Source organism: Anabrus simplex, chromosome 1 (genome assembly GCF_040414725.1).
Source record: "Anabrus simplex isolate iqAnaSimp1 chromosome 1, ASM4041472v1, whole genome shotgun sequence".
NCBI lineage: Eukaryota > Metazoa > Arthropoda > Insecta > Orthoptera > Tettigoniidae > Anabrus > Anabrus simplex.
In genome coordinates this window covers 811,406,520-811,421,454 of record NC_090265.1, presented here as the reverse complement: position 1 = coordinate 811,421,454, position 14,935 = coordinate 811,406,520, and positions in this window count along the sequence as shown.

The following is a 14,935-nucleotide window of genomic DNA, read 5'->3' as shown; positions in this document are numbered from 1 at the left end:
TGTTGGCTGTCGCTAGTGTCTCACCGAGGTCTGAACCAGGAGCTGTTGTGGTGGTGTCGGAGAGTCCAGTGAGTGGGGTGGAGACGACAGAACGGAAGATTGTACTGGGTGTTCGTGTAATTCTGTGGACTGAGGATCGCCGTAAGCCACGAGGAAACCCGCTATCGTGAGTGCGAGGATAAATGGACCTGAGTTAATGTTCGCTGTTGTGAGCATCGTCCTGCTATTGAATACTGTTGAGCTGTTTAGTTGTTTGCTGCATGTGACTGTGTAAATTACTGGACTATTTGTGGAGTCGAACCAACGAACAGTTGGCGTGTGTCGAGTGACCCGTAGCCCTGTGTTCTATGGCATTCTTCATTAATATAACGTGTGTTATACGTCGTGACAAATACAGTCGGCGTGTGTCGAGTGACCCGTAGCCCTGTGTTCTATGGCATTCTTCATTAATATAACGTGTGTTATACGTTGTGACAAATATTTTCCCTCGTTTGTCGTCGATGCACGTACACTCAGTATGCGAACGAAACTATAAAACTTCAGGGACGGTAAAATACCAGTTAAATCGTGTTAATTCGTTTATATTAGGCTTTTTAAGTAAAAAAACAAATAGTCCCAGTGTAGTTTTGTGAAAACCATAACTGTACTATCACGAAGCGTCACCGGATGAAACTGCAAGTACATTGTTGAAATGAAATGGCGTATGGCTTTTAGTGCCGGGAGTGTCCGAGGACATGTTCGGCTCTCCAGGTGCAGGTCTTTTGATTTGACTCCCGTAGGCGACCTGCGCGTCGTGATGGGCATGAAATGATGAAGACGACACATACACCCAGCCCCAGTGCCAGCGAAATTAACCAATGAAGGTTAAAATTCCCGACCCTGCCGGGAATCGAACCTGGGACCCCTGTGACCAAAGGCCAGCACGCTAACCATTTAGCCATGGAGCCGGAAAGTACATTGTTTAAAATATGCTATAGATTAAGTTATAATGGTGTCGTCACTGCCGTTGATATCAATTTGGAAGTATGAGGGGGCGTGTAGTTGAAAATATTCCTGAAGGATCTTTCTCAGGTAGACCTTTCCACGAAAAACGTAGCCTTATAAAATGGTAATGTTGACTTTAGAGAGTGTAGTGGGGCTACGATTTTTTTCTTCTTCTTTTTTTTTCCAACTGGGGAAATGAATATGTTCACCGCATGCCTCTGGTTCAATGTGCTTTTTTATTATACACTTCCTTGCATTTTTTACAACTTTCTTAGGGTAGATATAGCGCCTTTTGAACAGACACTCGTCGCTTGTATATTTTTACGGGTATTTCCGTCATTTGGAGTCTGTGGTAACGTGAACATTTTATAATCATGCCAGATGGATGTGTAGTGCAGGGGTTTTTCAGTAGAATTAGAACACGTAAGTTGTTTCCGATTGCCTATGGACCCGATCTTCGTAGTGAATGGATTCGTTCGGTTCAACAAATAGAAAATCGGTATGTATGAAACATTTTCAAGACAGTGGCTTGAGCTTATTGCAAAATATATCGATATGGACGGAAAGACATGTTTCCATAAGTGTGATCACACCATTTGTGAGAATGACAGTGATCTCGGCGTGTAAGTGCATGTGAACTGTAGCTGCCTAAGGTAACGAATAACGTTTTACAAGATAAATCTTCTAACATGATAATTTTTAGTTAAAGAAGGGAGTCAGCTTTTCTTTCTCACAGATTTTTATAATAGTATAGTTGCCTAAAAATGTTACTGGCATTTTATGTAATCACTTTGGTTTCATATTTATGAAAAAGCCGACAGTTATAAATTCATATTTAAGATTTGTTTTAATTTCGTGTGGCTATTACTAGCCGAGTGCAGCCCTTGTAAGGCAGACCCTCCGATGAGGGTGGGCGGCAACTGCCATTTGTAGGTAACTGCGTGTTATTGTGGTGGAGGATAGTGTTATGTGTGGTGTGTGAGTTGCAGAGATGTTGGGGACAGCACAAACACCCAGCCCCCGAGCCATTGGAATTAACCAATTAAGGTTAAAACCCCCGACCCGGCCGGTACGCTGACCATTCAGCCAATGAGTCGGACTATATTTAAGATTAAGTAATAGTTTGCCATTCCTCTCCCCCCCCCCCCGCCCGCCCGATATTTGAGAAAATCATCCGCTCCTATTGAAGTATCTCCTTATTCGCGAAATGGAAATTCACATTTCTTTCTGAGAGCGCGAAAGTCGTGAATCTTCAAGTTAATGACATTCATGAAAAAGATCCTGTAGACTATTATTATTATTATTATTATTATTATTATTATTATTATTATTATTATTATTGAATGGGGGACAGCGTTGCTCAACGTCCGTAGGTTTTAACCTTAAAGTACCCTACACGTGTCCTCTGGTGGTGCTAATCGAGCAACAACAGCAAGATGCCGCCGTACTGCCCTACAGGGCCTCACGGCTATGACAATCGTGCAACGAGCTTAAATAATAGTCCTTCTGAGGACTCACATTCACACACCCGAACCTTCGGCTCTGTATTAACCATCTGCCAACTTAACACAGAAGGCATTAGTAAGGCAAAAAGTGAATATTTATCCAAGATCCTTCATGAACTCTCCGTGGATGTGGTAATTGGGAACATGCATCATTTTCAAAAATATTTTTTTTTGAAAAGTACACCAATGAAATAGTACGTAAACGTATTACATTGTGGTATGTTGCCTTGTTTTCTACCATTAAAAAAATATTTAATAGTGCCTTTCCGCAAGGCGAGTGAAACGGCCTCTGACGTAAGCGGCGCGCTGTGACGTCACGATCCCGTATCGCATGGAGCTCTACCAGCCGTTGTGCATCAGCCGTTGCTAAAGCCGATTGTTTATTATTCATGATCGCGAATAACTTCAGAATGACAGAAGAAAGGTTCAAAACAGCACAATCAGACAATCTATCATGTGTAGATGTCATCATTCTTGAAAAATAGTGACTTTTGTGGCCGCAGAATTTCGCGGATAAAAAGCAAGTTTGTAAGTGGCATCTTTTATATACGTGCAATGTACTGTAACCCATAGTATTAGGATAACAACTGAACCTGGATAGATATCACATCACTTTCAACATTTCCTTCTAGACTGATTCCCCTATTAAAGAATAGCATTACATTTTCGGGCTTTCAGCATTAGTAAAGTAAGAAATCGGATTTCAGCACTAACATAAACTTATAGGTAGCATTATAGTACTAGTCCGCTTCTGTGGTGTAGTGGTTAATGTGTGCCATTCCCGGAGGCCCGGTTTCGATTCCCGGCTCTGCCATGAAAGTTGAAAACAAATAGTACGAGGACTGGAACGGGGTCTACTCAGCCTCGGGAGGTCAACTGAGTAGAAGGGTTTCGAATCCCACCTCAGCCATCCTCGAAGTGGTTTTTCGTATTTTCCTACTTCTCCTCCAGGCATCTAAGGCCACGGCCGTTTCCTTCCCTCTTCCTTGTCTATCCCTTCCGATCCTCCCATCCTCCAACAAGGCCCCTGTTGAGCATAACAGGTGAGGCCTCCTGGGCGAGGTAATGGCCCTCCTCACCAGCTGCATCACCATACTCAAAAGTCTCACGTTCCAGGACACTGCCCTTGAAGTGGTAGAGGTGAAATCCCTCGCTGAGTCCGAGAGAAAACCAACCCTGAAGGATAAACTGATTAAGAAAGAAAGAAAGAAGGAAAGAAAGAAAGATCATAGTACTATAGGGCTATAATCTATCATTCCCCAAAAAATATATATTTATGGTTGGGACAACTGGCCTACCCACTTCCGGGGCCCATGAAAGAGAATTAAATATCTTTGTGGAGGGAAAAAGTTAAACATGATAAAGGTAAATATGACTTCATCTAGTTTTCACAAGTCGGGCTGAGTGGTTCAGACTGTTGAGGTGCTGGCCTTCTGACCCCAACTTGGCAGGTTCGATCCTGGTTCAGTCCGGTGGTAGTTGAAGGTGCTCAAATACGTCAGCCTCGTGTCGGTAGATTTAATGGCACGTAAAATAACTCCTGCAGGACTAAATTCCTGCACATCGGCGTCTCCGAAAATCGTAGAAGTAGCTAGCGGGGCGTGAAGCCAATAACATTAATTACATTTGGCTTTTAACAAGCTGAGCATATCAGGAAAGAAAAGTGTCCTGGTGACATTTTAGTCGTTCAATACAGGAATGTCTTTGGGTGCTGTGACTTTAATTTTTTTTTTCTGTTTGCTTTACGTCACACCGTCACATAACGGCGACGATGGGACAGGAAAGGCCTAGGAATGGGAACAAAGCGGCCGTGGCCTTAGGTACAGCCTCAACATTTGCCTGGTGTGAAAATGGGAAACCACGGAAAACCATCTTCAGGGCTGCCGGCAGTGGGGTTCAAAACCCACTATCTCCCGGATGCGAGCTCACAGCTGCGCGCTCCTAACCGCACGGCCAACTCGCGCGGTATTTTTACCCTTCGGTTTATTGACTTGGCTTGTATAACCTAAAACTTAGGCTAAGTTGGATTATATTTTAAACACCTACATCACTATTTTCACCTGTGTGCAATTATGTTATTTATTTCATTAATATTATGATAATTATTATAATTGAGCATTGTTAACTTATAAGACTCCAACAGACAAGCATTGGTTTTGTGTAGAGTTATACATTTGTTAAATTCACGTCGTTTCCTTTCATGATGTACACGCCTATTCTTTGCTACATTATAGGGTATTTAGATATAGCCTGAATTTCTTTACCAATTAAGCTCTTCAATAAAGACATACATAACTGTCCCATGCCAAGATATATTGGTAGAATTAGAGCTGTCAAAATGGTTCATAACCCCTTTGATTTATTATCTTGACATGGATCACCCAAAACATAGGTTAGGTTTGGAGAATACTTTAATAATCAGCATTATTTAATGCACCGTTTATTACTTTCATATTCCAAGATGTAATTGAAGCATTTAAATAAAGCATCATACATTAAAATTTAAAGTTTTACCACTAGAACAGCTGACATGGAAAAGTGATTTGAAAATTCAAACAAATTCATCTTACGTTAAAATTTTCAAAAAAATAAACTGTAGACTTTTCCGATATATCACCAGCATTTCTCCAGCTCGCCAAAATCCATTTCTCCCTAGTTTTAGCGTCTTTGGAACGTTTATAAACAATTTGTTTGGGATGGTATGCGATGTGCTATTGCACATCGGAACTCTACACCATTTATAAGTTTTCTGCCTCACTGTCTGCACAGGATTCATTTTAAGTCTAAAATATACCACTCAGATTATTATCCAATGTATAGACCTCGAATTTAACCATACTAGACACCAACGTAAAGTAGAAATACGCGAAGTGTATCCTGCTTCTCACAGCACACTGCGTGTTATTTCGTCTGCTAATTCAGTCAACCTGTACGATGACGTCAGGCCAATGAGATCGCGTACTTGCGTGACGTGACATTTTCGTAGATTTTTATCATGTTTGGAGTTATTATTTGTACATTCTGATCACATTTTTGAATTCTGCATGCAATTTTGTATCAGATTAGCATATTTTTAATTAAAACCCCGGATCATGCATGTTCCCTATACTCCAGGAAACTCACACTGAAGATGACCAGCAATTGAAACATAGGGGTAAAATTCTAGAATACCAACTAGCGGTAGCAGTGAATGACCCTAAGTATGGCATAGCCACCTATGTCAAGAACGATATAGCAAACTCTGAAGCAATGGAACACGTTACACACGAAGCAATCTTCTCCTCATCTATAAAGTTAGATAATGTCGTTATTACTAACGTATATAAGCCACCTAGCGTCAGCTGGCCAGAGCACAGAATGTTGGTACCTCCAGAAAACAGCATCATTCTTGGAGACTTCAACAGCCACCACACGCTGTGGGGATACGATGAGTGCGATGAAAATGGAGACAGGCTATTTGAATGGATGGATGCAAGCGATCTTAAGCTAGTGTACGATGCCAAGGACAAAGGAACTTTCCACTCTGGTCGTTGGAAAAAATACTATTCGCCAGATCTCTGTTTTGCCTCCCACAACCTTATGACAACTACCTCAATACACAGACAGGTACTGAACAATTTCCCTCGGAGTCAACACAGACCCATAATCTATAGAGTTGGTCTTCAGATCCCCGTTATTAGCTCTGTACCCATACCTAGATGGAACTTCCAGAAAGCTGACTGGAAGTCATATGCTTTGCACACAAATGCCAACATTAGGTGGATAACTACAACGCCAAAAAATTACTGGAGGTTTGTTGGGCTAATAAAATCAGCTGCAAAAATAACCATTCCTCGTGGCTATAGGAAGGATTACATACCTGGTTGGAACGAGGAAACAAGTCACTTGGTTGCTGAATACTTAGAAGAAAACAGTCAGGAGAAAGCAACTGAACTTCTGAAATGTCTAGTTAATGCTAGAAGAGAGAAGTGGATAACAGCAGTACAAGATCTCAACTTCACACACTCTAGTAGAAAAGCGTGGTCACTCACCCGTAAACTAGATCCAACTACCACACCACTGAGGATGCAGACCTCCATTAATGTGGAAACCATAGCAAACCACCTGGTCTCTGTATCACGGGCTCAGGGGAATAAGAAATTCACAAAGCAAGTTAAATCGGAACTAAGGCAGAGAAAACAAGAAATCCAACCAAATGACCAATATTCAAGTCCGTTTAATCAGAAGAGATACAAAATAGTCTCGACTCCCTTCGTAGTGGTAAAGCTGCCGGACTTGATGGCATATTCCCAGAACTTTTAAAGAACTGTGGTCCTGCAACCAAGCGCTGGGTTGCCTCTTTCTTTAGTAATGTTATGCAGTCTGGCCGACTGCCTCCGCTTTTTAAGAAAACTAAAATTATCGCTATCTTGAAACCAGGCAAGGATCCCAAATTACCCCAAAGCTACAGACCAATAGCCCTACTAAGCGTAACTTACAAGCTCCTGGAAAGATTGATTCTTAACAGTATCCAATATTCGGGAGATAGTAGGTTCGAATCCCACTGTCGGCAGCCCTGAAAATGGTTTTCCGTGGTTTCCCATTTTCACACCAGGCAAATGCTGGGGCTGTACCTTAATTAAGGCCACGGCCGCTTCCTTCCCACTCCTAGCCCTTTCCCGTCCCATAGTCGCCATAAGACCTATCTGTGTCGGTGCGACGTAAAGCAACTAGCAACAAAAAAAAAAGATTCTTAACAGGATACCTCATACGATTGAATGCCTCATTCCGATTGAACAAGCTGGTTTTCGTCATGGCCTTGACTGCAGCGATCAGTTGCTTGCTCTGACTTCCTTTATAGAAAATTGATTTGAGAGGAAGAAGAAAAGTGTCTCTGTGTTCCTCGATCTTACCGCCGCCTATGACACAGTCTGGAAAGAAGGCCTCCTCCTGAAACTTAGCAGAGCAATACCATGTCTCAAGATCTTCACTCTAATACAAAATATGCTGGGAAATAGATTGTTCCAGGTTCATACAGAATATGTCCGCAGTCGTTTCCACAAACTCAACAATGGTTTGCCACAGGGTTCAGTGCTGTCTCCAATTCTTTTCAACTTATACATACACGACCTTTCAGAAACCACATCTCGCAAGTTCATCTATGCAGATGACATCAACCTCACCATACAAAGAGCAGACTTCAGTGAAGCTGAAGAAATCCTATCCCAGGACCTTGAGAAGATGGGCGGTTATTTCACAAAGTGGCGATTGACGCCTAGCCCTCTAAAGACAGAAGTAGCTACGTTTCACCTCAGTAACAGGAATGCAAACTACCAACCGACAATCAAGTTCAGAAATCACACACTGCGGTATAATGCTACCCCCAAAAGCCTCAGTGTAACTTTAGATAACCTACCGCCATCACCTTCAGAAACTGGCAGCTAAACTGAAAAGTCGTAACAATCTTCTGGGTAGACTAGCTGGAACATGATGGGGGTGCAGATGCGAATTCACTGCGAACAACTGCTTTAGCACTAGTATATTCTTCAGCTGAATACTGTTCTGCTGTATGGCCGAATAGTTCCCATACCCGTCTGGTCGATGTCCAGCTGCGCCATACAATGAGAATCATATCTGGCACCCTGCACTCCACTCCTGTACAGTGGTTACCCGTACTGAGCCACATTCAACCTCCTCACATCAGACGACAAAATGCTCTTGTCAGATTATGGGCTAAGGTGATGAACAGCTCACTTCCCATCCACCAGGATGCAGAAGAAAACGCCGTTGCGAGACTGAAATCCCGGAAACCTGCCTGGAAGACGGCCAGGGAACTAACTGACATACCTTTTAGACCTGACGAAGCATGAAAGCAAGAATGGGCCAGATTACACCCACATGATCTAATCAACATTGATGACCCAACAGCAAAACTTCCTGGGTTCAACCTCCCACGCACCATCTGGACTAGATTAAACACGATACGCTGCGGTGTTGGAAGAACTGCTTCTGCACTACACCAATGGGGGTGGTTGGAGTCTCCTTCCTGCAACTGTGGTGCTGAAGTACAAACCATCAGCCACATCGTGAAAGAATGTCCTCTACGAGCATTCACTGGGCCTATGGAGGAGATACATCAAGTAACCCCTAAGGCACTCACTTGGCTGGAAGGACTTGACATCAGCTTGTGATGAAATCTCAGAACCTGCAGTTGTGTGTGTATGTATGTGTGTGTGTGTGTGTGTGTGTGCGCGTTTACCTCCTAGTTAGTCTGTAAATACTCTACATCCATGTATTTAAATGTGTTTATATTTTTCTAATAACACTTATATGCAAAATACATTTCAAACGATTGTCAAATGAAGCGTCATACGCTACATAAATAAATAATAATTATTATTATTGAATATCCAGTACAGCATACTGTAGAGCCCTATTTCACAAAAGTACATTAGAGCTGTAGTTTATAATCATAAAATATTTTAAAACGAAAGATTAAGTTCAATTTGTTAAGGAAGTGCTCAATGAATGTTAAGAATTGCGTATAACAACAAGGCTTCTTGAAAATATCATGCAGTGGTTTAGAAAATACAAGATCACAACTGTTCAGGTGACACCCAAATATAAGTTTTTCCTCTCCCAACGCGGGGCAGGAGAAGAGTAGATGATCCACTGTTTGAGAACCACAAAAGCATAAATATCCATCTGTAATTTGGATTTTAAATCGCTCAAGGTAAGATTTAAAATTTCCATGTCCCGATAGAAATTGCATTAGGACAAAGTTAGGCACTAATATTTTACTCTGAAGTCAATCTTTAACTTCGGGGAAGAATAGTGCACTTTCAAGCTAGATGTCCAGCTACTGTTCCATTGATTTACAATACACTGACTGAGCAAATGTCATGGGATAGCGGAGCACTGATGCGTAGGTGTGTTGTCTGCGCACCACACGCCCCCTGTGCCAGCGGCAGTTGTATAGGAGACCTTGTGAGCAGTGGCTGTGCATGTGACAGGTGTAACATGAACGTCGTCGTGAGCTAACACCGTTCGAACGGGGTATGGTGGTCGGTGCCCGACGGATGGGAAGTGCGATTTCGGAAGTGGTGCGAGAATTCCGCTTCACACGATCAACCGTGTCCAGGGTGTATCATGAATGGTTGAATGCGGGTGTCATCGTCCACAACAGACGAACGACCGGCCGTCCAGCCACCCTCGATGACCGTGAACGGCGACATCTGAGACGGATTGTCAATATTGACAGACGGGCAACCGTGCAACAAATTACGGCTCAATTCAACACAGGCCGTGCTAGACACGTCTCCCAGTGGACAATCCGTAGGAACATGGGTTCTATGGGGTATGGGAGCCGGCGCCGCACACGGGTGCCACTGTTAACCCAAGGTCATCGGGCACAACGACGCGCATTTGTCGCCAGTCACCAGCGATGGACACTGGAACAATGGCGTAACGTGATATGGTCGGACGAATCACGATTTCAACTGCACCATGCCGATGGGAGGCACCGTGTATGGCGCAGACCACATGAAGCGATGGACCCCGCCTGCCCCGAAGGTGTAGTCCAGGGCGCTGGTGTCTCTGTTATGGTCTGGTGTGCATTTTGCTGGTATGAAATGGGCCACCTAGTTGTTCTGGAAGAGACTTTGAATGGTACGCGGTATGTTGAGCTGCTCGGAGACCATCTCCGCCCATTTTTGGCCTTCAAGCGCCCAGACGGTTCTGCGGTGTTTCAAGATGATAACGCGCCGCCACATCGCTCCCACGTCGCCCGGGAATGGTTCCAGGAACATGCAGTGGAGGTCCAACGACTGCCATGGCCACCCAGGAGCCCCGATATGAACCCTATAGAGCATATCTGGGATGTCCTGGAACGCAGGCTCCGTTAAATGGATCCTGCACCCACGAACAGACCAGCATTGGCGGCCGCTCTGCAAACGATTTGGTGTCAGCTGCGTCCAGAGGACTACCAGGGACTTGTCGACTCACTTCCACGGCGTCTCACTGCAGTTCGCAGGGCCAGAGGAGACTCCACACGTTATTAGGTGACTATCCCATGACATTTGATAAATCAGTGTATATTTCTTCGTTTGTAATTCCGATGTGTGATGTGGCGGCTAATTTTGCTAAAGAATCTGCTCTTTCCTTTCCATCAAATCCTGTAGGCTATGACCGTAAAGATGGACGATTGTTTGGGGGTGCCAGCAGGTTCAGATTTAGCAACAATATGTAAAGACCGGACGAGCTGGCAGTGCGGTTGAGGGCACGCAGCTGTGAGCTCGCAACCGGGAGATGGTGGGTTCGAATCCCACTGTCGGCAGCCCTGAAGATGGTTTTGCGTGGTTTCCCATTTTCACACCAGGCAAATGCTGGGGCTATACCTTAATTAAGGCCACGGCGCTTCCTTCCCATGCCGGTAGATGCAACCAAATGGCTATTCCTCTGCGTACAAATTATAAAAAACATTTATTTCGACTGATTGTATAAAACCACCCTGATTATTTCCGAGAAGAGTAACATTAGGCTGGATATATATTATTTTGCGAGGAGTCTGCGCGGCCCCTTAGAGGCCAGGGCCCGCCTGCAGGCCCTATCGTTACGCCCCTGGTTGGAGAGGCAGTTAACACTCTTATCTGGGACTTTGCTCCTATCGGGGGCGCTGCTGCAAGAACCAAGATGGCTGCACATCCTAAAGAATTTGCTAGTGATGGGCAGTCCGAGGCGAGGTCTCGAGATTTCTCGAGATTAGCGCAGGCACCGTTTCTCGCAAGAAAATTCGAGAGATCTCGAGAGCGCTGTCTCCACACTGTATGGCGAGCAGCGTGCGGTAAGCCTACAGGTACACAAAGCTGAATGTTGTTTGTGCCGAGTATGCGAATGGCCAGCCACGGGCCTTCTCTATTCCGTAAATACGTGTCAAGAAGCGATTAGGACGTTTCTACCCAGGTCAAGTTTGACGTAGTATAACATAATATTATAAAGGATACGCATTCTGGCAATGTATGCAGCGGTAAGTACATGAATGAGTAGGCTAAGTACAGAAACTGACAGATACTATAAGAGGCATGCATTATTCGAACTCGAGGTGGGGCAAGATGCACCTTGCTGCATATGCAACCACCATCACGCATTAGTGGAATGTGTGACCTAAAATGGCTGAGTTTGCTCCAATTCTTTCGACAGATAGGTGTACATCGTTATCAGACCCCACATTCAATATCATATGACCACTGCTTGAGTTTACCGATATTTTGATGACGAAGGGCATAATTGCGTATAATGTTATAGAGTATTCGCGTCATAATTAGGTACTTCGGTATATGACTGTCCAATGTATAACTGTGCCTAATTATACGCGACAACTTTCAGACTACCGTATGTCCGAAACGCAATGTAAGTCGTGGATGTAGGTTATTTTGTAGAGATACCACATAGCCTAGCACAGTCCACTGTGTTGTTTGTTCAACAAAATGAAATACGTCAGCAGAAATAATTCTGGGATGATCCGGCACTTAAAAACACATATCGCTGAAGGGGAATCGTCACAGAGAACACCTCCGACGCAGCCTGCATCACAAGAAGCTACCTTGTCGACAATTGCGAGGTATCCAGGTAGGTGTACATCCTATCTACAGTTATTAACATATTACACAGGGTTATTCAGCTAAGATGTCCACCTCAAATAAGTCGTGAACAGTTCCAAGATACCGGTACTGACATTCTGTTTTCATTTCGTTAATGGTATTAAGGGGTTCATAGTTGAACATGCAGTACTTTTCCAGGCTTTTGACAAAATTCATCAGCACACACGTTTCCATATCAGAACGTTATTTCACGCAATAACAGCTGATATACTATCAAGCTTACACTCGTAGCTACTGGAACGCCGCAGGATCGCAGCACAGGAGAATAGGTCTCGAGAGTCTCGAGCGTTGCCCATCACTAGAATCTGCATCTGAATGATGCTATACGAAAAACAAGTTGTTATAATGTAATTGATATACAGTATATCACTCTTCCTACTCAGCTATCATAGAGTTTTTAAGCACTTTCCGAAATAGCAAGTTGTTGCCACAAACTATATGGTATTGTACATGTTCCTCGCAGATACACTCTTCTTAGAAACAACTGAACCTATAGATGTATTGTATGTTGTGGGTATCAACAGGGTTTGTATTTAAGAGGTGAATTATATTCTGATAAAATATTAAATGTAAGGGACATACAATACAAAGGACCAATTTTCTTTTGAGCAACTGTTTTGTATTTTGAGTATTCGGCCCGAACGCTTGAGTGGAGAGACTAGACCACTGCGCCAGCTCACCCCTCAACTAAGTACAATTTTTATGTAGGCTAATAAATGTTTTCCTTTGTGAAAAAAAATTACAGAAATTTGAAACTAACACGCAGTAATGGCGATTGGCCCACTTTGTGGGGAAAAAAATATATAAAATTCTATTTTAGTCGCCTGAAACTAGGAATTATATTCTAAATGTGCAAACCCTGTTGCCTTATCACCTCGTCGCGGCTAACCGAATTGTACAGCGCCACAGCAAGTACAGTAGTGGAGACCTGCGGAGCAATGTATAGCATGTTCTGCGACGAAGGGTAGCAGGGGTATATATTTTGCCAAGGTCACCCGCTTGCCGCGCGCATTCGTCAGTTTGGCAGTCTCACGCAGTCGATATATCTGTTCAGTTCTATCTATAGTGTCTGTTTCTTTGTTATTGTGCAGTCAAATACTAAATGATTTTTAAATTGTATAATCACGCCGTACTTCTAGTAATTGTAATACATGCGTAATTGGTGAAAGTTTTATTGTATAGTACTATTATTACTACACATAAGTTGGTAGACTGTCAATCTTTATGTCTCTATCACTGCCTTCATGATATACAGGCCGTACTGTAGCTCTGATGACGCCACGCTTTGGGTGGGACTTGGGGGCGTTACGCATCCCGCTCCGTTTGAATAACACACCCGTTTAAAATTACGTAAGAAACTGTTAACACCTTATAAAACCAAAAACTATGCATAAATATTTGTTAGTTCTGAGATACAATGCATATCCTTTCCCGTAACGTACTATTTCTCGCGTATATCCATTCGTTTCCATGAGTACAGGCTAACACTTTGTGACATATTCTAGCGACTTCTATCCATTTTCTAGTCAACTGGAACATTAGCATCGTACACACTGATAGAAAACAAGCAACCAATTAGCAATACAATATACTACAAATTTAAATTATTTCTTTACCACCACTTCAGTAGCTACACGAGAGATTACGAGTAGCTAACCTCCAACAATAACAAAACACTTACTGTCACTGACATGAAATTCAGTTGTTGTTTCAAAAATATAGATTTTTAAACATCAAATAATGCCTATACAATTATTTTCATATTCAATTTTCATGGAATAACCCAGTTTCATTGCCTATGATATGAAATTTGATAGGAAAATCTCAGCAGTGTTATTTCACAATACATTTCTACCTAAAATGGTAAATGTATAAATTGGACTTAAATTTTCAGGTACACCGAATTCAAATAAGTCGTAAGTCTATTTACATGAAAATATATCTAATGTTACCCATGTTTTTTGACATAATAAGAAATTTTAACTCACCATCTGGACGAGACACTCCTATTTCCCTCAGGATTTAGTCTTCAGGAAATTGGTTGATACACACAACTGTGTGGTGATCAGCTATTAATTTCTCCCTAGGAACAGCCTTCTTCTATTGCCCAACTCTTTCTTCATCAGAAGGAAACACAAATACTGGAATACTCTCTTCCTTTATAATTTGCTTTGCAGCCAGGCACACAGCAACTCTTAGCATGGTGATTTGTCTCACTGATAACCTTAATTCAATTATATACACATCGTGGTTGATAATAAAACGCTGAATGCACTAACTCAATTCATTTTACACTAGAGATATAAAGTTATACAAATAAACTACAAAATTAAAACATGGCAGAGCGATATTCTTAACCTATAGCCTCACATGAATACACGCTCACACTAAGTTTTCTTCACTAATTGAGGACTTTTCACTTAAAATCTCAAAACAGCGAAGAATTCACATGTAACTCAACTAACTCACGTGCTAAACTTCCCCCAGCCGATTGCTTTCCCGCGCTTGCTACAGTACAGCCTGTACTTCACGAAGGCGGTGGTCTCTATCGAAATTCACCCAGACAGCATCAAAAACATACCATCTTATTTTAAATTCATATCCAGGTAATTTTCCTTATCTATACATTTTCGCCGCTACTGCTAATATGATATATTAAGCACGAGCTACACCTGCCACATTGTTGGCGTTGTGTTCACACATTCACACCCAGTGGTGTGCGGTGAACATATTCATTACCCCAGCTGCAAAAAAGTTTTTAAAATATAAACCACCGTAGCCCCACTACACACTCCAAAGTCGACCTTA